Source organism: Anser cygnoides, chromosome 4 (genome assembly GCF_040182565.1).
Source record: "Anser cygnoides isolate HZ-2024a breed goose chromosome 4, Taihu_goose_T2T_genome, whole genome shotgun sequence".
NCBI classification, from domain to species: Eukaryota; Metazoa; Chordata; class Aves; order Anseriformes; family Anatidae; genus Anser; species Anser cygnoides.
This window is the reverse complement of record NC_089876.1, coordinates 10,196,910-10,224,058: the sequence shown is the minus strand read 5'-3', so window position 1 is coordinate 10,224,058 and position 27,149 is coordinate 10,196,910. Positions and strand designations below refer to the sequence as shown.

At 38.0% G+C, this 27,149-nt stretch overlaps 1 long non-coding RNA gene across 1 annotated transcript in view; it reads right to left on the bottom strand.

Moving 5' to 3' along the window:
• Positions 1–775: 775 nt before the first annotated feature.
• LOC106034755 (uncharacterized) overlaps positions 776–27,149 on the bottom strand; it is a 32,270-nt gene continuing 5,896 nt past the window's right edge. Inside the window, exons 2-8 of the long non-coding RNA XR_001206282.3 lie at positions 23,448–23,535; positions 21,744–21,871; positions 20,426–20,482; positions 18,923–19,078; positions 18,007–18,130; positions 8,207–8,315; positions 776–2,208 (exon numbers count right to left, since the gene is read on the bottom strand). This is a non-coding gene — a long non-coding RNA (uncharacterized lncRNA). The remainder of the gene's footprint in view (positions 2,209–8,206; positions 8,316–18,006; positions 18,131–18,922; positions 19,079–20,425; positions 20,483–21,743; positions 21,872–23,447; positions 23,536–27,149) is intronic.

Here is a 27,149-nt window from a genome sequence, read left to right as displayed (position 1 = left end):
CTCCCACTAAAATCAACAGAAAGAGTCTTTTATATTTGACAGATCTCATAACAGTATTAGGTTTTGTGCACTTTGACCTGGAGTCACATTCTCTTGAATTCATATTAACACAAGCCAACATTACCCAACAAGAAGAGGGAAGGGAAGGGAAGGAAGGGAAGGGAAGGGAAGGGAAGGGGAAGGGAAGGGAAGGGAAGGGAAGGGAAGGGAAGGGAAGGGAAGGGAAGGGAAGGGAAGGGAAGGGAAGGGAAGGGAAGGGAAGGGAAGGGAAGGGAAGGGAAGGGAAGGGAAGGGAAGGGAAGGGAAGGGAAGGGAAGGGAAGGGAAGGGAAGGGAAGGGAAGGGAAGGGAAGGGAAGGGAAGGGAAGGGAAGGGAAGGGAAGGGAAGGGAAGGGAAGGGAAGGGAAGGGAAGGGAAGGGAAGGGAAGGGAAGGGAAGGGAAGGGAAGGGAAGGGAAGGGAAGGGAAGGGAAGGGAAGGGAAGGGAAGGGAAGGGAAGGGAAGGGAAGGGAAGGGAAGGGAAGGGAAGGGAAGGGAAGGGAAGGGAAGGGAAGGGAAGGGAAGGGAAGGGAAGGGAAGGGAAGGGAAGGGAAGGGAAGGGAAGGGAAGGGAAGGGAAGGGAAGGGAAGGGAAGGGAAGGGAAGGGAAGGGAAGAAGAATGTGAATCCCCAAGAAGAATGTGAATCCCCAAGGAACTGAAAACCAAGCCAAATGGGAAAGAATGCAGATCACTGTCTATACTGAAAAGTAGAATTCCTAAGCTTCCTAACAAAAATACTGCTAAGTTATTTAAAGAAGGCTTTTCTTTTACTAATATTTCCATTCCCTTCAAAACTTTTCAGCTAGGAATAGATGAGTGTTTTATTTTTTAACTGATGTTTCTGTCTTATTTTAAATGGGCGACTACATTTCCAGATACAGATAGAGAACAATTTATTCTGAAATATTTATTGGAGAATATTTACTGTCTTCCAAGTAGTCAAACTTCCTGTTACTTGTGAATACAGTGCATCTCACAAACCAGGCCCTGTCCCTTGACTGTAGTACTAAACATTGCTATAGAACAAGCAATAAATAACACCAGCAGCTTACTTTCCATATCTCTGCAAGTATTTTCACTTTATACACCTAACTATATAACTCACAGTTTTATGGTGCTGTGCAAAGGATTAACTGGAAAATTAAAGTCCCAGTCTAAGCACTCAAATACTCATATATTTTCTTGTAGAGCCAGAGCCCTATTTGGGAACTGATGTGATCTCATTATGATTTCATAAAACTTTAGATTTTTACAAAGCATCCAAACAGCAGTTGTGAGTCAGCATTTTCTTGTATTTAGTACCATTTGTGACAATTCAAGTAATTTTGTACAATATTTGTTCCCCAGTGATATACCCACAGGATGGGAGAGACAGTGTTTGTGCCATACGGTTATACATGAATGTTGAATCTTCCTTAGAGGGAAACTTGGTTACAGCTCTGCAGGAGATTATAGATGAAACTGCAGAGATCAATGTCAGAATCAGAACAAACATACGAGGCTGTCACACCTCAGGAACAGGGAAAGGGCTTTTAGAGAAAAATAAAGTTAAACTTCTAATTGAGTTTCTCCATATGTAACGCTATATCTGCCTTCCACAATAAAACCATTAACAGGTCAGCAGTGACAGCTCTCTGAAAATCATTTCCAGAATCATCTGTTATTCTCTGCCCTAAACCTTTCACTTTTGACTTGAGTCTTGTGAGACTATTTCAAGTGGTCTAATTCAAACCAGGAATAAGATAATATTACCACGGTACAGTCACAGTAATTTTATTTTCTGAAAACTGTTATTTCCAGAATAATGTTTCTAGACTTTTGGGAGAAAGTATAAAACCTCCAACTTCAAACCTGATAAATGAAAATATTACTCTAGTTAAGTCCTTCTCTGTGACTGTCATTCTGTATGTTTGTTCTATGCATTTGGGATTATCTGACTAATACTGTGCTGTATCTTGATGTTTGCTTTATCTTCTCAGATATTTCAACATCGTGGCAGGTTCCTCTGCTACAGCGTTTGCTTCCAGGATAATTTATTGTGGCTGAAAATCCTGGAATGAAATGACCATCTAAATGACCATCTATTAACACCAGTGAGAAAGTTGCCACAGTCTTCATCAAGACCAGAATTTCATATTCATCTCCTCTGAAGAAGAAATATTGGTTGCACCTAAAAAAAAAAGAAAAAAGAAAAAAAAAATTTGAATGAGATCAAGGTAGTACGAAACGTAGTATTGAATGAGATCAAAGATCTGCGTGGCATAGTATTCTGTTTCCACAGCAGACAGATACAAAATTCAGTACAGGGATGTTTTTCCCTCATTTTCCAGGTTCCAACTATCCAGTTCAGGGGATTCCTGGGCTATACATGTTTTTCTGTGTGCTTACTTAGTGTCAGTGAAGCTTCCATGAAATTGTCCAGTCTCCCTCTGTGCCTATGATATATTCAAGCCCTTTGAATTCATGCTAAAGGAGCCACAACATCCTGGACAATGATGTTCAAAGGTCTTCAACCAGACCTGTGAAGAATCACTTCTTCCTCTCTGATTAGAACACAGTTCTCATAATTTTCATTCAGGCTTCCTACTTCTTGTATAAAGAGCCAGAGAAGAGTCTCCATCTTATTTCTCCAAGCCTGCTGCGATTTTGTGGCTTTCAGCCTTACCTTCTCTATTCTAATCAGATTACGCCTTTGATTCTTATGTGCCTTCCCTGAACTCCATCATGACAAACTCTGATCTTCCCACTGAGTGTTAATGCTAGTTTGGAGCCCATTATGTGAAGTTCATACAACTTTTTTCTATGTTCATCAATTTATCTGCACCTAATTCTATCTGACATTCTGTGACTGAATGACTTCTTTGTTCTTTCTGCCATTCCTCACAGTCACCTAGCACTTCAGTATGAACTATCATGAATACCTCTCCAAACTTGGTGCCCGTGTTGTTCATGCCCTTTTCCAGGTGATGAGAATAAGAGATACAAGTAGGATAATGGGGGGCATGCATAAAGGACACAGCTTGGGTTGGCTCTCTGTTTTAACATACCGTGAACATCACAAGGCAAATGGCAAGATTTCTCCTAATAATTCCATGCACTTGACTTTATTTGCCCGTTGCCACCACATAGGCAAACATGATGTTATGTAAATAGCATATCGTATAAAGAGGAGAATTGTGTATAAGGTATAAAAAAGAAAACCTGAAAGGACTGGGGTGGTCGTGCATAGAGAAGGCAAGAGTGAGAAAACTTAATGGTCTTCTAGCATGTTAAAACTACAACAAAGAGGAAGACAGCAAACTGTTATTCAAGTCCACTGAGGATAGGACAGGGAGTAATGAGCTTAAATTGCTGCAGAGGAGAAAATGCTTTATCATTCAGGATAATTAAACACTGGAAGAGGCTGCCTGGAAAACCGTGGACTTTACATCACTGGAGGTTTTTCAAAAAACTTAGAAAAGTATCTGCTAAGAAAAAGCGGAGCTGTATTTTTCACATAAGCTTGGGGTCGCAGATGGAATAGGGTTAAACAAGCAAGCTTCCTAGTGAGGAAATATGGCGAAGTGTTCTAATTTCCTTGGTTAACAGAAGGACTTAAGCCGTTAATAAACATGATTTGGTTTTCAGAGCTGCTGAACTCCTTCAAATTTCACTAGCTAATAGAAAACATGTAGGTATTCCCAGTCTTTGGCACCCTGGACTTGTTCCACTGCCTCCAGGTCTACCTAAACCTGATTCAACCGTCAGCTACACAGGAATTATTTTTCTCTACACAACTGGAGCCAGGAGTCAGACTCAATGACTCAATCTTTGTGGGTCCCTTCCAACCCAGGCTATTCTGTGATTCCATGAAACAGGCAACTCACTTTACCTGTGAGACAGACACAGGAAAATTTTAGCCTTTGGCTGATGTGGTATTTTGGGTTGGGTAAAAAAGAGTATTTTCCAAGGTTTTGTTCCTGAGACAGAATGGGGTTGTAGTGAGTCTTTGAGTCTCTTTCTTTGTTTTGGAGAGGTGTTTTTATTACTTTTTTATCCTGTCTGAAATGTAGAATATAAAGTCCCTTAAGAAGAGAAGGTAGCTTTCTTTTTCACTAATCACTACTGTCTGTGGTGTGGGGAAGCAGATAGCAAGGATATATCTGCCTTTGTGGGTGTATTACATAAATAATGCTAAATGGAAAACATGCTGATTGTGCTGAATGGTAACTAAACATGGACTGAAAATCTCTGTGCCTCCAAAACACTTGTCAGTACAAAGGCAGGAAAATACAATTACTTCTGCTCTGAATATCCCAGATACATGCAGACACTCACCGGGATATTTGTATGTTTATGTGATAATGAAGAGTAAAAAAATACCTGTAAATTTTAGACATTGCCGTAAACAAAATGCAGCAGAGTATCTCTGCACTACACATAGGGTGCCACAAGATGCAGTGAATTCCTCCCAGAGATTAGGATTCAGTGTAAAGAAGTAAATAGCTGAATGTTTGTAATAGCTACATTTGAACACCTGCAGGTTCTGGGAAGGGGCAAAATCTTTTAGATGGGGGGTTTAGATGAGGGAAACATAAATAAATAAATAAATAAAGTGTAATCAGAAACAAAGCCAAAGCTCCAGGCTGTTGAAGCTGGAACAGTGCCGCTGGAGTCATTTAAGCTCTGACAACTTGCAAAAGCAGAGATGCTGGTCTAGAATATTCTCAGAACACAAACCTTTTGTATTGTGCTGTCTCCATTATCAATGCAGAAATTGTTCACAGAAAAGGTATTAGCTCTGAAGCAGACACACTTGTAGCAGCTTTGGGAAGACTTCATGCCCTACAGCTCTTAAGAATCAAGCAGGATGTTTCTGAATCGGGACTTTTTTTTGCTAAATCTGTCTTCACTCAAAAGAGCACTACGAAATTAAAACTTCTGACAGGTATATATGACAGCCTGCAACATTCTTCTGCATCAGCTAGGAACCTGGACGGTCCTGTTGCTGTGATACAACTAGAGTATGAGGAATGAAACCTAACTCCCAGTTCATCTGTCAGTACAGTAGGAAAGGTCAAAGCTCTTGCTGAAAATGAACATTGCATGGATATAGGTATGCAAATGAAAGTCTACCCTTTGGGAAGGATGGATAATCCTTTAGTTGACTTCAAGCATTACACTGAAATGCTATCTAGAATTTTTTTTCTCTTCACTAAAGCTAGAAACTGTAAATCTGATAGAAGGCAGGGTCCCTGACAAGATTTCAATCTTGTAATTGTGTTGACATGATATGTTCAGATTGCTAAAAAGCATTTCATTTTATGCCGTATAACAGCTTGATTTAAAAAATTCAGCACTACCTAAAAATTAATGTTGTCTCTATCAGACAGATTGAAAACATTCAAATTATGGTTAATGGAGTCACCAGGACATAAGGATGCTTACAGGAGAAAGCCAAAAAAAATGGAGTCCTGGACAATGCTGTTACTCATTGTTGCAAATTGTTACAAATGGCAAATCAGTAATGAGTTTGAAAATGGCAGAGTTTATTAGACATCAAGCCAAAGTCATTAACATTATAAGCAATCATTTCATTAGTGATGCAGAGTTGGTTTTGCTTTTAATGATTAAAAAAAAAAAAAAGGGTGCTCCTACTCTGAAAGACCAGAAAGGACCTTTGTGAAATCCATTTCTAACTTTCTGCATAAGGTAGACTATCAAACTTACCTCAATGTAACCATGCCTAAAGCAGAGCCCTTTAGAAAAAATCTCCATTCTTCACTTACGATTGCCAGTGATGGAGACTCCATCAAGCAATTCATAAATTACTCTACTCAGTATTTGTCTTCAGTTGTTTTAGTAAAAAACAAATACATACTCATACAAATATAGCAGTGGTCCTCATACCTAGCCTAAGTGGAATTAGACTCAAACATCCAGGCTTCAGGCCTGTCGGTGTTATTTGCCTGCTTGACAGAAGAGTCCTGGTTACAGTCAACAGTGTTTGAGTAGAAGTGATAGAATAAGTACAATAGTGCATAGCAGCCACTGTGACTCACAGAATAGAGTCCGTTTCTCTTTTGCTGCCTTCTGCAAGACAAAATAAAATGGTAATGGGTGAATTCTACACTGTGGATCTATAGTGAATTTCTTCTTGAGAGGACAGAGTCATGTTATAGAAAATATCCTCTTCTTTGCCTTCTGATGCCAGAACCCAGCACACATTGCCAGGGAGTGCAGAGGTCTCTCATGGTAAGAAGTGGCTTTGGCATCTACATAGACATTCTATTTTCTTTTTTTTTTATATAGGTTGAAGAACTAAAGGATTGAGTATATGAGTCAAAATATATGTCCACTCTTAATAGAGTAGCGTGCACCAAAAACAGTGTAAGCTTCATAACTGCTCTAAACTATATGAATACTTACTTTAAAAGCACTGTGTAATCCACTAAAATCCAAAATCTTTATGCTCATCTCAAAAAATGAAATGTACTGTCATAAGCTATTCTTTTTAGGCAAAGAAATAACAAATAACTGATAATTAAATGCATTAACAGTATAACGATGTTCACTGGGAATTTATTGACTGAATCTCAAGATGGCAAAAAGTGTATACCCCTGCTAGAGGTTCAAAAGCCTAAGAGAAAGAGTAAACAGAATTACATTAATAACTACTGACAGGAGTGAAGAATTTTATATTGCACAGAGATTTTCTAATTTGTTAACTCTGCCTAGTAGAATTGATAAAAATTACATTACTAGACAGCATGACCTCATGAAATGTCTATGTTGCTTTAAACCTTATGCATTTGACAACTGCATTCTACCTAACGACAACAAAAGGGCTATTTATTTAAAACTCAAAACAATATATATATATTTTGATCTTTGTCATACCAAGTCAGAAGAAATAAATTACATCTTTAGAAACTACATCTTTATTATAATCATATTCGCATAGTTATTAATGGACATAAGCATTCCTCATTTTCCTTTTTGAATTGGTTAAAAGCAACTATAACAATGTACATATTTTAAGCATTGAAGCACGTTTCTGTGAATTACATTTAACACTTAAATGATAACAAAACGTTTCATTACACACAGAACAGCATTTGTGATCTAATGTGCTATTGCTGTGACTTTTCTCTTCTGAAATCTCTGAATATTCCCAGAAGTCAAATTATTTGGTGTAAATAATTGGCACATTTGTTTTCATATTGATCTTCCGTAAAGCCTATTATCTAAAAGAGAATACAGTCTAAAACCTTATGAAGAGTTAAAATATATCTGAGGCCTCATTTATTGTCTGCTTGAATAGTAATAATATAAATTATAATGATTGTTCCCTCTCTGGAATTCTGATGTACTTAGAATTGTATAGGTTGGTTTCCAAAGCTCTTATGAATTTAATAGGCCCCATTTCTGTGAGTTGTAAACTTCTGCCTGAGCTGATTTTTGGCACGTTATTCTGAAAGGGCAATAGTTGGCTAGGACACAATACAATAAATGGGAAAATGTATGACTTACCAGGAGGGCAATTGCTCATAACAGATTAATGGATTCACTTAATATTTCTGTAAAGTCAACATCTCTTAGTGCATACAAAGTGTCAGCAACCTATTTTTGCCACATTGAACACAGGCTCTGAAACCTGCTATGGAAGCAGGTTCAGCCCGACTGCTGAAACTTCTGTTGTATGAGCAGAGAATATTAACACACATACCTGAATCTTTCCCCAAGGGTCTAGTTTTAGACTCAGAAAGATACCATGGAAGACGGCACAATGTGCCATGAAATGCTTGCAATAGCCCATTTGATCAGTAGCTTACATAGCAATCTGACACTATACTGAAACCTTTAGGATTTTTTTATATGTGTTGTTTCATAAATCTGCCAAATAGTCTTTTTAAAGAACATCTGACAGTCATAGACCCAACAAGGAAGCAAAATGATTGCAGGTTTGTTCCAGTCAAAGGGTTGAAAACTGTGGTTTTGAAGCATCACAGGAAAAGCAATCCATTCACATATCTCATTTTCAACACTGTTGAATCCTCTTTAAAAAGCCAATATAGTGTTTTAAAAGCTGTCTGTATGGCATTTTCACCTTCCTGAAGAAACCCTGTAGTTTCATGATATCAGTACATTTTCTGGTCCTCCCCTCCAATTCGAGGCTGGTCACTTACCTAGACAGAAGAGAGCTTCTAGTTGGATTTGCTATGCGTGATTAACACCCTTCTCTTCTCAGAAATGCTGCTGATGCCCTTCAAATTTTTCACAGGTATTTTCAAAATCCTGTGGCAGACAGAGAACAATCATTTATGTTTGTATGAGGACCTCTCCGACATGATGTCACTTACTACTAAACAGCCTGCTCTGAAGTAAATTGAAGTGAGCATAAAGTCTGCAAGGAATTAAAAAAAAAAAAAAAAAAAAGATTTATTTAAAACAAGATTTGTTTGATAGGCTTAAATCAAACTCCTTATTCCAGCATCTCCTGTGACAATGTAAGCGTTCATACTGGCATGTTTTCTCTTTCTTTCATGCTGAAGTAAGGGCATTGAAATGCATTGCTTTTGTATAAAAGATAATTGCTGTAAAGAGGCATTCACGTAAAACAGGTGGGAGAAGAAATAGGAAAGCACTTATATTTGTTGTACACTAACATACAACAAGTAGTTGCAAAAGGCTGTGATCAGCTTGAAGCTATTAAAGCAATCTTTAAATTGGAGCTTCCAAATCACGTTATGTTTGTGCTTATCGGTTTGGAGTTATTTAGGGCAATCTTGATGATACTAGTCCTTTTGGAGATGTTCATTGAAAGGAGAGACCAAGCAAAATTATTCAACTTTAAAACTGACCAGGTGGACCACAGAGCACACCTATTCTGAAGGCACGTGAAGAAAACACCGCTATATGATAGGCAGCAGAGGGGTAGAATTTGGGGTATCTGGGTGTTTTCCCAGCTTGGAGGGAATGAGACAAGATGCTGGGCACGAGCTCTCCCTTGAAATAGCCTTCAGGCAAACAGGCTGCAATTCCCCACATTCTGAACATTCAACTGACAATGTTTATAAAAAGCTTTGAGATTTTTAAACAACAGAGGAAATTTAAATGCAGCACAGGGGCTAACCAACTTTTATGCTTTTTTGTTGAGGATCCACAAGTGAGTACCCTTAAGTTATTATTCACCAAACCTTACAAAAAGAATTAAGTATTAGCCCATTTTTGAAGATGAGGTAAAGACAAACGTTAGGCTTTATATATACAATTTCACCAATACAGGTGTATAATGAATTTAATAGGAAGACAATGCCTTTCATATATATAGGATAGCTCTTTATTATATTATGCAAGCACAGACTCAGATGAAATCAAAAGCACAGTGGAAGCAAAACATTTAGTCCTGGATTTCTGTCCCATAACTGGGAGAGGGGGGGAAAGGAGCTTCAAATTGACCAGATGAAATTAGTTACAATTCATTTTGTAAAACATGCAAATGAAAATTTACTTTTCCTTTGTATCTGAGACTGAAACAAAATGTATTAATTTATACCTTTATTGCTACATGCAACCAATCCATCAGGGTTATTATACTTGCATTTTATTTTTAATCTTACCTGCATCTGCTTATGCTTTCCCTCTTGTTCCTTAGCCTTCTCTGGCTTAGATTATTTTCTTTACTATACTGAAAGGAGCTTGGCTTTTTGAAAAGAGGACATTTTCAGATGTACCCATCATCTGGCATAGTTAAGACCCTAAATCCACAGCTGGAACATTTCCAGCTGGCCAAGCAGTTGAAACTAAATAGTGTATCCTAAATAACTCTCTTATCACAGAAATGTAAAACTATGTGATATTGAAGTAGGACAAGATTACTATCAGTGTAACACAATTATCTGTATACCTCAATATCATTTTGTCCAAAGAAGCATGGAGATTTCTTATGGACACAGTGTGCAAATTTTGTGAACTACTCGACTAGAGAAACTGCACTGTTTGCCATGACAATTCATTAAAGCTGCACTTTCTGATTTTTCCACTGAGGTTGATTGAGAAATGTGAAAAGCCGACATTTGCTCCCAGACTTGCACAGCTGTGGGACAATAACACAACTGAAAACTGGAGGAAAAACAAATTCAGAACTAGCAGAGCCCTGGAGATTTCAAAAACATTGCCCATCATCTCAGTCAGAGCCCTTTCTTAGACAAGCATTATTACCAAATTGAGTATATACTGATGCGAATCATTCCATGAAACTACTTGCAAGACATAAACCATCACATGTGGCTGTAAAATCTGCAACTGCAATTTACGTTGAAGAGTTCTTTGATTGTAATTAAACTCTAATTCCAAGACAGGAAAAGCGAATTGTCATGTTCTCCACATGGTATTTCATTTTCAGATGCTGTTCCTTCACCTTTTTCATCTGGAGGCATGACTCTGGAGTACAAATTATCAAAAGTGAGCTATAATTTTGGATCTGACAGAAAAAAAAATATGGGTGACTCATAGACGCTATGCATCTGTTATCATAACCCTAAACATGATTATCTGGTTGATTGAACTCACAGTTTTTACATGAAAAAGATGCAGTTTCTGCTTTGAAGAACACTTTAGCTTCGATAAATAATCACAGGCATTCTTTTGCAGCTTATGACTACAATCAAGGTAAAGCATAAAGTACTTGGTAAGTGTCAGGTGTCTTTTAAAGAAAAAGAGATTATATGGGCTTAAAAGTTAAGACCCAAAAATTACAAAATAAGATATAGAATAGATATAATCTTTCAGTAAAGCACTGTATATGGTGTAAAGCCAGTAGTACTGACTTAAAATCAAGAGTTAAGGATTCAGGCAAAAATTCTAAGTAAGGAACTGAAGAAAGCCAAGTGCTGACAGTGAAGGCAGCTCTCTACTTCTTGGAATTTTTAAAGAATCAGTCTTGGGACTGATGTCAGATAATGTTTTCATAAAGGATACCAACTAAAAGAAAAATATGTCAATGAAGTCTCCTGATGACCCAAAATTTGGACACTATACTGAAGAGAATCAGTACATCATGTGAGAACAGCATGACCTTTAGGAAATAAGCAATAAAAATTGGTCAAAATACAAATTTAACTCTACAAATAGACAGATTCTGATTTTCTGAACAACAACAAAAATTTCCAAAATTTTCTGAGCTGCAGACAATATAAAAAGAGAATAATAAGTTTGAAATTAGTTGGTATATATGTGGTAGAAGAAAAAAAAAATAGTAATTATTATTGATTGTGGAGCAATTCACCCAATCTGTGACAGGCTCCCTGTGTCTCCTTTGGGACTGCATCAGTGAGGTGCCTCCTTCCAAAATTTGGCCCCTCAAAACTCACGTTCAGCTTCCATCTAACCCCGAGGGTGCCCAAAATGGCCAGGACTCTCTCCACATACCCATCCCAGGTCTTAGCCCCACTCAGGTCACAAGGTAGCACAGCCCACTCCCTGTCCCACTTGCAGTATGGCCGAGACTCCCAAATAAAACCAGTCAAATCACAAAGCTGAACCAGAGAAGGGTGCACTCTCTCATGATCCTGTTTGCTCACTGCTCTGTCAGTACACACCTAAGCTGTAAGTAATCTGTCTTCCCTTCCTAATTCTGCAGGAAGATACCCTATGGCACTGCTCGCTTACAATTTCTTTAGAAAAGAAGGGCTTCCTCAGATCTTCTTACTAAGTCTAGGCTTTTGAAGGAATAATTGAAAATTTAGAAAAAGGAGCCCCTTCCTCAACACATGCTCTCAGTATTTTCTATTAGGTATTCAGTGACTGGAGTCTAGCACTGACCTTTCTCAGGGGAATACCATTGCTTGGAGGCTATAAACTCATTCTCACACTTATTTGCCTAGAAAGCATTTCATTACTTTAAATACAGTGGAAGTGCAACAGGAGGAATTGAGAGCTGTGCCCTGTATTCAGGCCGGGACACCTCTGCAAAGCGAACGTTTCTGTTCTCCTTGCAAACTGCCTTTTCTCATGGACTACAGCTGAAGGGAAACTTTCCAGCACAAAGCTAGCTGCAGCAAAGCCATGCTGTTCTCTGTACAGACTGCCAATGGCTCCAGCTGACTGGGCCATAGGTAAATGTTCCTTAATTTACTGCCGCTGCTAGTAACATAAACACCTCATAGGCAACGTCAGACTTCACCGTGCAGCTGCATTACTTATGGAAATCACACTTTCCACCAGAAATTTTTGGCTGGCAAAAGAAGTAAACTTAATTCTGACTTGATACATTCCCTGAAGGATTTGTGGTTGTTATTTTTTTGTTCCAGTTGCTTCCTTGTTCAGCACAAGTGCAATGAATAGGCACCAGGCTGCCAAAAAACCTTCAACACCTTCAGTAATTGAGTGCTATCTCTTAGGCACCTCAGTACCCGTCACCTTGGGATTAATATTTAGTCCACAACAAAGTAGCTGAACTTTAATTCCCTTTTTCATGTGAATAAAGCCCCTGAGTCAATGATTAAATCAACCTGTTTTTCAAGTACTCAAGAGCTGTGAAGCACGTGTTTTGTAACAGCAGCCAACCAAACTATGCGAAGCTTTGATTTTTGGTTAAAGCCTCTGCAATGTACTTTTTTCCTTCAGGAGACTGAATTGCTAACAAAGTTAAGGAAACTTTTCTATCTTTACTTGCCAGTGTCAAACAATATTTTCTTCAGTTTAGAAACAATTGCAGCTGTGACCAATTTGGCAAATCTGATGAATACCCTGTGCATGTCTCCTAGCTGAGAGCTAATTAATCATTTCCTTCCTCCCTAATAAAATACATCTATTTAAATATAACTAAGTAAATAAATAGTTCCAGCATTGCAAACTTAATGACAGATTTTTCTGTACTTTGGGTAGATCCATGATAAGGCATATTCTTACCAAATAATACATCATTGGATGTGTCTTTGTACTTCACAAGGATCTGTACATGACAAAACTGGAACCTGAAATGCATGGAGAGTTATCTGTATGTAATTGTAATCATATTCTACAGCGAATATTTCCTGCTTAAGATGATCCAAAAGTCCTTCAGTTTCTGTACTCCTTTAAGAAAGTCATTTTTTTAACCAGGGATTTGTAAAAGGAGGTGTTCAGAAACTGCTATATTCACAACACAGAATTAGAGGATTTTCCAGATATTAAACTAAGCTCTCAGTTTCTAGTCTTTTCAATAATATCTCACAGCAATAATTCAGGTGTCAATAAAGCCAACATAATCTTGGAGATGATGTAGACCTCTTCCTAAACTGTTTGTGCTGGGATGCCTTTGTGTTTTCCCCACATAAAAAACCCTCACATTTCTAAAACTTCCGCTTGTCTCCAGACAGGAAAGTTTTAATGGTCTCAGACATCCTGTGGCATATCTAATAGGCAAAATACGTATTCATATTATGTTCTGCAGAAAACGTAACTTTGTCCCTTTTCGCTTATTTTCAGTAGGCAAAAATGAGTAACTTCTACTTTGTCTGCAGATACAGCATATGCAGCACAACCAGAAAACAACAATGGAGAGCAAGAAAAGGAATTTCTTGCTCATATCATTCCTGTAATTCATAGAAAAGCTATGAAGTGAATTCTACTGATAATCTCATTCAAGGAATTTCACCAGCGTCTTTGGATTTTTTCATTTTTAAGGCATGTTCTGAAACAGTTCTTTGCAAAATCCTAATATATAAAACAGTTGAAGAATTATCTCCTTTTATGAGGTAAAAAATAAAAAATAAAAAAATAAAACAAACAAACAAAAACCACTTTGTGCTTCCCTAATGTTATGTTTACCTACTTGGTAAATTTCTATTACAGAGCAATGTTTCTGGAGGCAAAATAAAGAGCAGTAAGAGAGTTCAGCCAATTAATTGGCTTTATTAGCCTGGACATCATTCAGCCCCTTGTAGGTTTTTTTTTGTTTGTTTGTTTACAGGGAATACACAAAGTATCTTACTGTGTACCTGCTTCTCCATGGTCCCAAACTAATTGGGCCAATGTCTCACAAATTGCCTAATTGGCTGAACATTCCTAGCCTTCTGATTTTAATCAGGGACTCATGGTGCATATCAATAGCCTGCTTCATTACGCCTGAAGAAGATCCAGGCTACTGTCCATTTTCAATTAAATTGTATTTTAAAAGAAAAGCAACTTGACCTTTTGGAATACTGCATAATAGGTTTAAAAACTTAAGCTGCTTTTCCTCTTTTTTTTTTTTTGGCTTTCCTAGTATAACTAACAAATAGAAATAAGCACCCCTTATTGCAGTATATCACCAAGGAGCAGCCTTTCACACAGCGGTGGATTAGCTGCATCATTTTGTGATGATAACACCTGAAAAAAAAATCAATTGTACAAGAGTATACAGAGTTGTGTCTCTCTAAAACCTCAGAGCAACCTGTTAGTATTTATTTTATAGACAGACCTAGAAGCCACAAAGAAAGAGTAGGCCTGACCAAATCACATCAGAGGGCTCCAATCCCAAAAGTTTCATCCTTTAAACAGACAACCGCGGGTAAGAGAAAAACTTAGGAAAGGCATTGATAAAGGTATATAGCAGGTCTGTCACAGAGCTGGCAACAGAACATGCATCCTTCAATATCTATACCAATTCAAATGGTCAATTTTATTTATTTCTCCTTAATTGTGTCTCATATTGAAGCACCCATTATTCCAGGACTCTTGTGACATCCCTGCAAGGCTCTGAGGCAGCCCAGAGCTGCCTTGTTCAGCCCAGAGCAGAGCAGGCCGAGGGGAGGCCTCATGGCGGCCTGCAGCTCCCTCACGAGGGGAGCGGAGGGGCAGGCGCTGAGCTCTGCTCTCTGGGGACAGTGACAGGACCCGAGGGAACGGCATGGAGCTGGGACAGGGGAGGGTCAGGCTGGGTGTGAGGGAAAGGTTCTGCACCCAGAGGGTGGTCGGGCACTGGGACAGGCTCCCCAGGGCAGTGGTCACAGCACTGAGCCTGCTGGAGTTCAAGAAGCATTTGGACAACACTCACAGACACATGGTCTGATTTTTCAGGTGGTCCTTTGGGGACGCAGGAGTTGGACTTGATAATCCTCATGGGTCCCTTCCAACTCAGATATTCTATGATAACTTTCCTCCACTTCAGATTTCAGGGGTTCTTCTCATCTATGATTCTGTGATCTATCTGGGGTGACAGCAGTTGTCAGCCTGTATGGTTCTATGTGTGATCCAAAACGAGAACCAAATTAAGAGCTATACATTAGATAGCCAAAGGCATCACTGCTCTGGAACTTTTAGCGACTACGTAAGATTTAAAAAGCATCCTGTTAAATAATGAATAGGAGACATGAGAAGTTTTTGGTGTAAAATATCAGCAGTTCTGGGAAAGCTGGAAGCAAAAGAAAAATCATGTCCCTCCAGTGTGCGCTGGCAGTGTTGTTGAAAACCTCTCTGCTCCTTTAAGCTGTTGGGTTGTGTTGAACAGTTAACTGATTAGAGCACACTCTTCTTTGTAACAACAAAAATCTGTAATTCACGTGCCCCAGTGTTTAGGAACAATATTTTTCTTCAGATTGAATGTCACAATGTTTTTTGTGAGTGAAATGTGACTGTGCTTTCTAAAGCTCAGGAACAGTCCCACACATACTGTGCTTTTCCATCATCAAATGACATGAAAGCATAAGACAAAAACGAACACAACAATAAAACTGAAAAAAAAAATATTCACTAAACAATAGCCTTACTAAACGGTACACAGCATCCCTCCAGATTGAGGTCAGAGGAAATTTTAGTTCATGTAATTGATTATTACACGCTTTCAATGTCCTTGACGTACATCAACACAACTATCCTCTAATGTACAACTGTAAACAAGAACCTATGCACCCCCACCTAGGAATTCATCTGGCAAAGACAAGAAAGCTACTCTTAACTCATGTTTGAATCATTTTTTTCTTTATTGACAGATTCTCCAATGAAAGTCAATCCATTCTCTTCAGAAGGACATTTTCTTCAAACAGTCCCCCCACATATAGCCAAAGGACTCCAAAAAAATAAATAAATAAAAGATGCAAGAAATTAAACCTCTCAGAAAAGAAGTGTACAATATGGACACTATGGAACTATGGAATATTTATAGAGTCTCCTGCAAGGTCTTTAAATATTCTAACTTGGATGCTTGGAAGGAATTACCATTCTATTTTCACTGATGACAGAGAGAGACTTGGACCGTCTTGGCTAACGTTAGCCTTTGTGAATTCTGCCACCTCTCACACTTCTGACCTACTTACCTTCATAACATAGACCCCCAAACACCAGACTATAACGTTGGGTGTGGTTTTTCCAAGCTTACACCAAAAATGTTTGTGGATAGTTCAACTAGATTGCTAAAGGCATCAGGATCCAGGAGAAACAAGACAAACTATTCTTTGTTGTTCTCAGGTGCTCTCTCCTGATCAACCAAACAGACACATCTAGATTCCATAGCAGCTATCTGACGCTAATTACATCCATGCTAGACAGAAGACAATTTTGAAGTGAAGCTAATTAGGCATTCCAAAGACTTACCAGATAATATAGTGAGTTTGTTGTCACTGAAAGTCTTGAAATAAAATGTACTGTCTTTCTAAAAGACACATTCTTCATCTCAAGAAAAATTGATGCTCAGATTATGGAGTTCAGTTCTCTGGTCTGGTTTGCACAAGAGGTCAGATGAGCCCATCTTAATGGTCTCTTTTAGCCTCTAAATCAGTAAATATTTCCATGATGAGCCAGAAAAATAAGTTGATACTATTAAAGCAAAAGAGTAAAAAGAATGAAAGAAGTTGGTTTTGCCTATTAACATTCAGAAGTGGGATAGAAATCAGCCTTTGAAGTAATATTCATTGTGAATTATTTAAAAAGCAGAAGAAAATGATAAACACTAATTAAGTAGAAAAGTACTATCAATGCTTAGCCACTTTCTTCATCCCCATGGAGGACAACATTATCCGTGGTTTTCGTTGTTGTTTTGGTTGGTTCACACTAAAGTTCACAAAGTATCTTGCTTTCTTCATGAGGTTATTCCACACCTTAACAGATTTGGTTGTAAAGGCAATTTCTCTGACATTCAGTTGACACTTGACTCCTCCAAGAGTCAATATGTGTAGATCTATCTAGGAATACAATGTATGTGTAGCAGAGAGTAGACAAAATCTCAGAAAGTAACAAAAATCATCTTTAACAAGACCATTTTCACACATTTTGAGTGTTAGAAAACTGACACTCAGTGACTCAAAGAAGCGCTAATCTAATTCATCTTCAATATTTAAGGGTGAGATTTTAAAGTCGTGTAGGGGACTTTGAATACAGTGATTCAAGTAGAAAAAGGGACTGTGAAGGTAACTGAGAAAGGGATTTACCCAAGTACATACAAAAATGCCACCACTGACTTGGGTGGGTGACTGACTCCAGCTGTTTTATCTTCACCGTATATACAAAATAAGTGACATGTTAAAAGAATAAAAGTAGTCTTATCTAAGTGTCTCAACTGCAAAATGTAGATTCTCCCCCCTAAGCCCCCCCACGCCCACCCCAAAAAACCTCTTACTCAACTGGTAAAACTTAATTTCATCACCTCATGGCCTTCTTCATCACTGCCTGCCCTTTGTCTGAAGGAGAGTGGTGGTTGTTCTCCAGAAGGAATTCCATTCTTTTTCTCAGCACTTGACAATACCAGCTCCCAAAATGATTTCAACAATTTGGAAGATAATTGCCAAATTGGGTTACAAGCATTGCAAAGAACTTACAATTTTTATTGGGTTCCTTACCCCTTTGCCAATGCAAATGTATCAAAAATGTCAGTTTTGGTTTGGTTCCTGTTAGATGAGATTAAAAATAAAAGCAATAAAATTTATTCTAGCAAAACAAAAGACAATGTTCTGGATTATGAAACAAACCAACAAAAAAAAAGTTAAAAAATTAAAATACCACAAAAAAGAAATTTGCATTTAGGACATACCTTACACAACTGTTCATTCTTTCCTTAAAAACATTCAGAGGAAATATAACAACTTTTAAAGAGAAGGTAAGGGCAAGGGTCTCCACTTTTGCAGGCATGTCAGACATACTGTGTAAACTGCAAACTGAAAAACAGAAGAAAAAAACTCAGAAGAATTGTCCTTCCAAACAGGACCTCGTTGAGCCTTTATTCAGAAACAGAAGCTAAAAGGGTAGTAGATCATTCATTCCGTGAAACATTTTCATTTCCAGTTGACCTAAAAGGTTAGCTTGGAAGCTGGCAATCTATCCTTCATAAATATGCTTTTCTAACTTTTAATATGATTTCAACTTTTCTTGAAGACCTTTCCTGACATACTAATAACATAGATGAGAGAGTTTGCCCTGAGAAGCCTTCTTGTTCTTTTCTATTAGTTTGGGAGTTTGACTGTCTCCAGACTCAGGAGAAACCGAGACAAATTCAGGAGATAACCAAACTCTACAAATTATGTTCATGTTAATGTTTAAGTATTTGAAGTAATGTATGGTACTTAAGTAATGTATTAAGTGCCCAAAGGTACTCACAGAAACATCTAATTTCTCTGACAAACATCATCCTCACACTAAACTCTCAGACAGTGTAAACCAACTAATCCTATCCCTAATAACCTAACAAGTTAGAGTCCTGTTCCTATGTCTGGATCTTAATACAGAAGAACATGCCCTCGGCCTCTGGGCAAAACAAAGAAATTTCAAACTTTCTTAAGCAAAGAAAGAAAAATGAGACCCATGCTTCTCAGCTAAATAGTTCTACCAGTATTAGCAAGAGTCACACACTCTTACTGTGCTCAGTTAAAGTCTCTAGGGCATTTTGAAACAGCTGCAGGACAAGGGGCAAAGAACCCTCCACCAGCGCCATGAGGGGCTGCCATACTTACTATTGCATTGCCTGTGCCACCTCTTGGTCTGGTCTCCAGTTCACAGTGTGGTAGGAAGGAGGGCATACACCAGCAGCAATTTAAACCAAGGAAAGGGAAGCAGCAGTTCCTTAAATCTTATTGCAGCTCTCAGTGTCTGTGCTGCAATTTGCTCTCCTGAAAAGATGAAATTCACAGCCGTGTTGGGAGCACTAGCTGGTCGACACTTATAAACATAGCTTAAGGCGTAAATCCGCTTTTTGATCAATATGACTTCAATGACTGTTAAACACGATCAATCCTATTCTCCTCTCAGCTACCTGTTTGCAAATTAGATTTTCAGTGAGTAAAGCATGTCAAATTTATTATAGAACAGTATTGCCCTCCTGTGGCCAAAGACTATTCTGAAGAAATAAATCTTAAGAGATTCACTTCCCCTTTATTTATTTATTTGCTTGCTTCTTGTGCATCACCCCAGAAACAACAGGCAATCTTTTTGAAAAGAACTCAGAACTGGGAAGCTCACCTCCAAGCCACTCCAAAATGTAGATCCAGAGCTGTGTTTGGCATGTTATGGCGTAGCAGCTGAACACAAAGAGTAAGAAGTAGATATGATGCCAGTCCCTCTGGCTCTACATTTCTCCTGATGATGTTATTCACATAAAATGTTATGATTATCTTTGTCATCTTTGGTGGTCATGTTTAATAGCACCAGCATGTCTTTCTGTGCACCATCGATTATTCAGTCCTCTTCTACATTAGATTCATTTGCATTTTTATTAATCCAGAGTAGAAGTATATCCTGCCCACTTTCAGACTAAGAGACAGCTGTTTAACCCTTCCCTGGGAGTAAGCATGGGCCTTCCAGACCTTACCGCAAATCCATCTAAGCAAGCAGATTCCCTCTGACTTTAATATCTTTGGATTAGGTCCCTAGAGTCACACATACACACAAAGCCTGACGACGGAGACTAGAACGCAGTGTAGACACACGCAGGTCAGGGAGCAACACAAGGCTCCCTACAGCAAAAGGAAGGAAAACCAGGCTACAGAATTAGCGTGCAGAGCAGAAGAGAACATCCCACCCATGAATACAAACAGCATTCTGAGATCCCCATAATTTAGGCAACCAGTACAACTTATCGAAATGAACTTGCACTTTCACAGGTAAAAAACATAGGAATTGAACTTCTTAAGTATTGGATCAGCCATACGCCTGGAGAGAAAATTGTTGCAACAAAGGACCCATATATATAAATGACAGGATGGGTGTAGATTAAAGCAGTCTAAATTTTTCACTATTAAGTCCAAATGCTCTTAAAAATCAAGTTACAGTTTCTGTGAAGATTAATTGCATTTGATGTAGTTCATGGAATGGGCTTGACCTGATCTGTTTTACCTGCCAATAGCCAGTTAATATGACTCAGCTTTTCTGTCCAGCTGTCAGGGCTGAAAAAAAAAAAAAGATAAGGATTTCTACCTTTCTTTTATAGTTGCCAGCTATGACGTGCAAAAATAACTTACCTTTTCTTTCTCACAGACGGTATTTTTCTGACAATCTCCTCACTGATATTGTCAGTGCTGCAACAAGTGTAAAGAGATTATTAAAAGTAATTATGGTGATTTTACTTTAAACTTTAAACCACGAGTACTCATGCCTGACCCTCATGGCTCTTCTGTGGCATGGAACAGAAATAATCCCATGTGATCAAATGCTCTGTTACAGCAAAATAAGAGTCAAATCTTATCACTAACTCTAATTTTAAGAAGGGTGCAAAGACCTATTTTCTGAAACTGATTTATGATACGGTGATAGCAAGGAAGTCCCCTATGAATTTTAATAGGTTAAAATCAACTCCAAGAAGACAAGGAGTCAATCAAGTCTGGCTTCAATTTATACATGTATTTCAGTATTTCCTGCTCCATGATTCTTGTATTCTCCATTGAAGTTGGAGACTCACTTGCAAATAATCCATACAACCAAGGAAAGTCAATAAATACATCTGAATTCAAAATTCCTCAAAAAAAATAAAATAAATAACAGGATGTTTCTGGAGAACATACTACCCAAAACAGAGGACGAATAGGAACCCTGGGCCATGACCTAATTACTCTGCCTTGGCTGTAAATAGTCTATGTACTGCAAGGTATTTAACAATGCACAATCTATAACAAAATTTTGTTCCAATTAAAATAAAATCTACTTTCCTTTTGGATAAGTATTGACTGCAAATTTTCCTAGCTGCTCAATATTTATTTCTGATAAATGAACTTTACTGTTAATCTTAAGAGAAATGGTATCTGCTAGTATTAGATTCCAGAAGAGTCTATAGTACATGATGGGAAAATAAGGATTATATACCCAGCTGGGTATATTTAGAGAGAGGGCAGGATAATGAATAACTCCTATTCTCTTGGAAGTATACTAAATGGTCTTTTACCTATGCTTCCCTTCCAAAAACATTTTGTGCAGACCAAGCATGCAGAACTGCAGCCTGGAAGCAGAATGTTTGAAAAGGTTTTATCGAGGTCACAGTGAACATTGCCCACTTATTACACTTAATTCAGTGTAATAAATGTTTATAGATATGTGCCACTTAAGACAACGCTAGAGAAATTAGGTTTATTAGCATTTGGTTTAATTGGGCAGATAACCAATGTCTTCTAAATGGAGGTATAAAAACAACAGCATTTTTCCAGCTCAGGCTCCACTGCTGTGTTACAGCAAAGATGATTAGTGGCCACATCTTCCAGCAACATCCTCTAGTACAGATGGAAATAGACAGACATTCAAATTTCATTCTGGGAACCCTGAAGACTTCTTCCATTTCCTTTTGTGTACCTTGTTCCTAACCTTGTACCAGTGAACAGGCACATTTGGATTTTCCTTCTCGCTCCCAAGGTCAGCACATTTTGGATTGTTCACTTTACTTTTCCATCTTTCCTGATCAGTTTTTATTTGGATGTTATCTAGGAGAAAAAAAAAAAAGAAAAAGAGGAAAAAAAACAACAAATAGAAATGATTAAGTGGCTCACATTTAGATTTCCATTTATTTATATTTTTGGCTGGTAAATATGTCATCTGTAGTGTTTAATATTAGTTATGCTACATTTAACACTATGCAGAACTATTCTTTTCATTTAACCACTTTTCCACCAAAAATAATTTTCTTGACAATTACACTGATTTCTTTGTTGTTAGTCCATCTTGCAGAAGCAGGAGAATCCAACTGAAACAACAGGGTACAACAGCAGGATGCCTCCAGCTTGTGCAGGTTTGTCTGCCTCCCTTCCTGCTTTTTGACTCGGACTATAGCAAAGAAAGTCACTTTGTCATCCCTCTCATAGCTCACACTGATCAGTTGTCTTGTATTTGTTCAGGACTTCTTGCTCTGTAGTGCAACTCCACCTGCACTCCTCTACAGCATGTCTCTACTTGGACTGCATATATATCAGGCAAGAAACAAGTCTTTTTCTCTGGCTTGTACGTTATTTTTCAGGCTGTCATAGCACTATAAACTAAAAAAAAGATTAGAAGTGTTCTCATTCTTGGGACTGGTGTAATCTCATCTCCCTCTACAATTATTATCCTCTTGTTTCATTCCGCCCGAGCAAACATCCAGCCACTGCTACTTACATATTTTTCATTTGAATGCCTCATAGCCAATATGGATAACAAGACACCCTAAAAATCGGTGTTTGGCTTGTGAAATCCTAACTGAACTGTGTTTTTTCCTTCCTTGCAGAATTTCTCTGATGCTTATTGTGAAGCACTAAGATCTCAAACATAGCAGGTGATGTAGAATTTTTTTTAGCTCTAAAATCTTCTTTGTCTTTTCTGGAGGAAGAGTATTTCTTTCAGCTGGACTAGAAGATCCCATCTGTTTAGTTGGCTCAGTTTTCTACAGCTCCCATGACCCTTCTTCTGCCTAAACAGCTGAAACTTCAGGAACAGTAATTAGAATGAAAACTACTCCTTTTACACTCTTGAGTGCTCATGCCAGAGCTCATAACACTCTGAAATGGCAAGCCAGCTTTGAAGGCTGCTCACCAAAAATTCAACCCCCACATAACAGTAACTTGAAAATTACTGCTGCCCCACTGTGGGAGGTCTGACAACAAATACCCAGAAAATAAAATTGTATGTAAAATATGTAAAATATTGTATGGTTCAACAGATACTAAAAAGATGTCGAGCTACATCTAAATAATGCAGAACTGTGACATACAACTCTTCCTTCTGCATCTCAGAAGAGTGTGGCAGTTCAAATAAGCTTTGAAAGGTATAGCTATTGCTTGCTAAAATTTGAAAAGTATATAGGCAATGAAGGGGGAATGGGAGGAAAATAAAGGGATGAAGGCATGCATTATGCAGCTATACTTGAAAAGTTGTGTTGTGACAATAACAGAATTTGAAGGAAGCTCATGAACATATCTAAACAAGGAATGATATAGCCAAAGTTAGATGGGAAGAGGAAGAAAAAGCAAAAGAAGCAAGAGACAGAAACTATTCAAGGTGGCAACATAGCCAAATAAAAACACATACGTTTGCTCAATACTGAAGACCTCCTGTTGTCACGCTTCATAGTGACAGTCAGCAACATAGAAGCCATCAGGATTCCTGTCCTACATTTCTGCAGGAAAAAGAAGGATCAAGTTAAACGGCAAAAATACCTTTAAGGAGCCCTTGACTAAGTTCCCAATAAAAAAGATACAGTTGCTCTGACAGAAACCTGAAGTAAAGGAGCACATCTGTCAGGTTTGTTTCTATTCTGCACTGCTGAATTCCCCAAAGGATCATTCAGAAGGAACAGAGTTCCAGTCAATTATTTGTTATAGTTTTATGAGAGAATAATGCAGCACTTGGTATTCAAGGACATGACACCTGGCATTTTTCAGAATCCTTTCTGTTATTCCATGTTCTCTTTCATTAAACTGTTCTTGCATTTTCTATTGCACTACACCAAAACACGAGTTGCACTGACAGGCTCCACCTCAGAGAGCAGCTGCATTTCACTGCCAGGTGAGACACCTGTCAGCAATTAGTTTGATTGTGGGGTGGGTTTTTGTGCACTTACTGTTTATTTTATACTAATAATTTACAGCACAATCTCTATTTAAAAAACTTACCTATATACTTACTATTAAAAATTGAAGCAGTCACACAACAGAATAGTAAAGTCCATGGTGGTACCAAAAGGATCACGAAACAATGAGGGTTTCCAGGATTCTGATATGAGTGCTTGAGAAAATGTCTCTCACTCCAGATCTCAAGCTTATTCAGTCCCTAAACTCCCACTCATTAAAACAAGTCAAGATTCCAACTACAAGATCCATATTATCACCTCAGCAGTCATGAAGAAAGAGCCCCTAAAAGCATTCATTGGGAATTGGATAAAAAGGAAAGTTGAATCCACCACAGCAGCCTGAAGTCATCTAGAGCTGTAGTAAGGAGGACTAACACAAACAGATAAGAATGCCAATAAGTAGTAGATTTCTTCCCAAAACAACTCGAGGTTCACTTGATTCAGACAGAATGATCTCTTCTAGAAGGGCAGAATTCATAACCTGGTTTTGATACGTTCATCTTTAGCAACAGCCCTAAACAGTTTAGCTAAGGAAGCAATTTCAACAAGATAATAGTGATAGAAAACTGTTAACACATAAAAGAATTACCTACTCCAGAGAGATGTTTTACAATAACATTATCCCAACACTTGTTTTCTTCTATCACTAAAATTAAATGCATGGGAGAAATGATACACTTTATGAGAAAGCACATTTAAAAATAAATTTCAAGCTGGTTAATTCTCCTTGATGTTCCAGTAATTCCATGAAAGACATAGGTAAGATGTTAATGTAATAACAACCATTTCCCCTGTCTATTTTTTCTGCATGTTATAGGATTCATTTTCTTCAGGTTGACATTGTTTAACTTCCTGCTTGAATGCACAGAATTAAATCCAAGGAAAATAAAAGAAGTTGTTTCAGAAAAAGAAAACAGTTGCATAGCTTAATTTAACTTTAATGGATCAAGTAAAAAAAAAAAAAAAAAAAGCTTCATTCACACAACAGTTTTCCTATGATTCAGACATGGAACAAAGCAGACCCAAAACGTCAGAGACTGGAAAAGGACACATTATCTGGGTTTGCTTAGACAGGGAGTTGAGAGTCACCCATGCAGAGAATCAGAGAGACAGATGCTGTGATGAGGGCTGCTCGTCAAATGGAGTTTGCAAAGAGAAGGAAGGTTTACAATGCTCTTGTAGGTACAGATGTAAGCCTTCAGGCCTTCTGTGGAATGAATGCATTTCAGGCAGCTGTGACGTCCTATCACTGTGAGCTGTTGCAGACTCCTGAAGGGAACATCAAAAGAATCCAGCTACTGGTAACCTGGCTGAAGTAGTCAAAATTTATGTCTAGAAGCTGAATCTTACCAGAATATATATTCTTACAGAATCTTCCATAAGTCAGAGACTTACAGAACAGAACCCAGTGAAGGAACAGGCTTAATCCCTTGACAAACAGGATTGAATCTTCAATGAGAGATTTCAGCTCAGTTAGTCCAGATATGATTTAGGTTTTCCAGCCCTGTAAAACCTAAAGCAAATCTGAATAAGTGCTCTTTAATGTAAAGCAAATGAGTATATAAGGAACTATACATCTCTATGAAAAAGCGTGTGTAAGGTCCAGAAAGATGCTCTCTCTTCTGTTACTAAAAGAAAGTAAAACAAGAAATAGGATCCCTCTGTGCTTGCAGATCTATACTGAGAAGCAAACACCAGACATAGATGTTGTTTTGGGTCACTGAACAAAGACAATCGGGAAACTCCAAAGCCGTCTTGATTTGAAAGGTTCCTGTGCTATTAAAACCCAATATTAACTCAAGTGTGTTTTACCAGCATAGACCTGGATCTTTATATGGCCAAAAAGCTTTTGAACTGTCAAGACCTAATCCTAAATACAAATAAAATCCTGCAGAGCCAAGCAGAGCCAGCAAGACTGCAGTGGTATTAAGGTACACTTGTGGTTTTCTTCACAAGATCAGTCTATAGCTAACTGCTGTGATGTGTACCGCGGGGAGCTTTGGTTTGCAGCCATCATTAGAATAGGATAGACAGATACTTTTGAGCCAGTTTTACCCTTCTATCACATTTCTTACACTGCTCTGGGACTGAATCTAGTCATTTAAAGAGCACGTACACTCTCCTGCAGAATAACAGCTGATTTTCACATTTGGATGGATCTTTAGTTATATCAGGCCTTGGATAAACTCTATTAATTAACACACAAAACCAAGAGAAAAATTCAAGACGCTCAGGGGGGTGAGATCTACAGTGGTTACCACCAAAACTGTGTTATTACCCACTGTAATACCCCAATACACCAGGACTTACCTTGGTATGTGTAAAGGTACTATAGTATCACAGATGAAGCTACAGGTAAGCTTGACTATTTGGAGACCCATTCATATATTCTCATATTTTTATTCTGTAGTATTTAATAATCAGGGAACTGTGAAGTTACTACAGATATAAAGCAGACTACTCAAAAAAAGCTGCCTAAATAGTATAAAATGCTAGATTTCATAGATGAGAACAACTGTATAGAAATCTATAACTGGGTAAACTTTTGAATTAGACATTACCTGACCTTATTTTTCTAGGTTGGTACTACATTCTCTAGAAATGTGTAACACTATTGTTTCTCTTCCAAATGGGTAGGAACAAAAAGTTAGTTGAGAATCTGTCAAAGATATCTGTTATGATGTGGTTAATTTACAAAACCACTAAACAGTGTTGGACATCTAGATTAATCTTCTTGTAAATGAGGAAAAGAGCATTTATAGCACAGATATAATAAAGGCCTGATAACTATTCTTAGTCAAGAAATGTAGGATTCACAATTGCTTGTCATCCCCAAATCTTTCATTGACTTTTGTAGTGCATCTTTCTGAATGGGACTAAAACTATATAGATATACATATAGACAAGAGCCAATTATCATTCGCTTTACAGTTTGGACACACTTGTCAAATTTATATGAACACAAAGGATCTATTTATTATATTAGCTCAAAGAAGATAAAAGGTCTGTCAAAAGGCAGTTTCTATTTTTACTAAAAAGGAGAATGGCCTCAAAAAAAAAAAAGATCACAGAATCACTGAATCATCTAGGTTGGAAGAGACCTCTAAGATCACCTAGTCCAACCTCTGACCTAACACTAACAAGTCCTCCACTAAACTGTA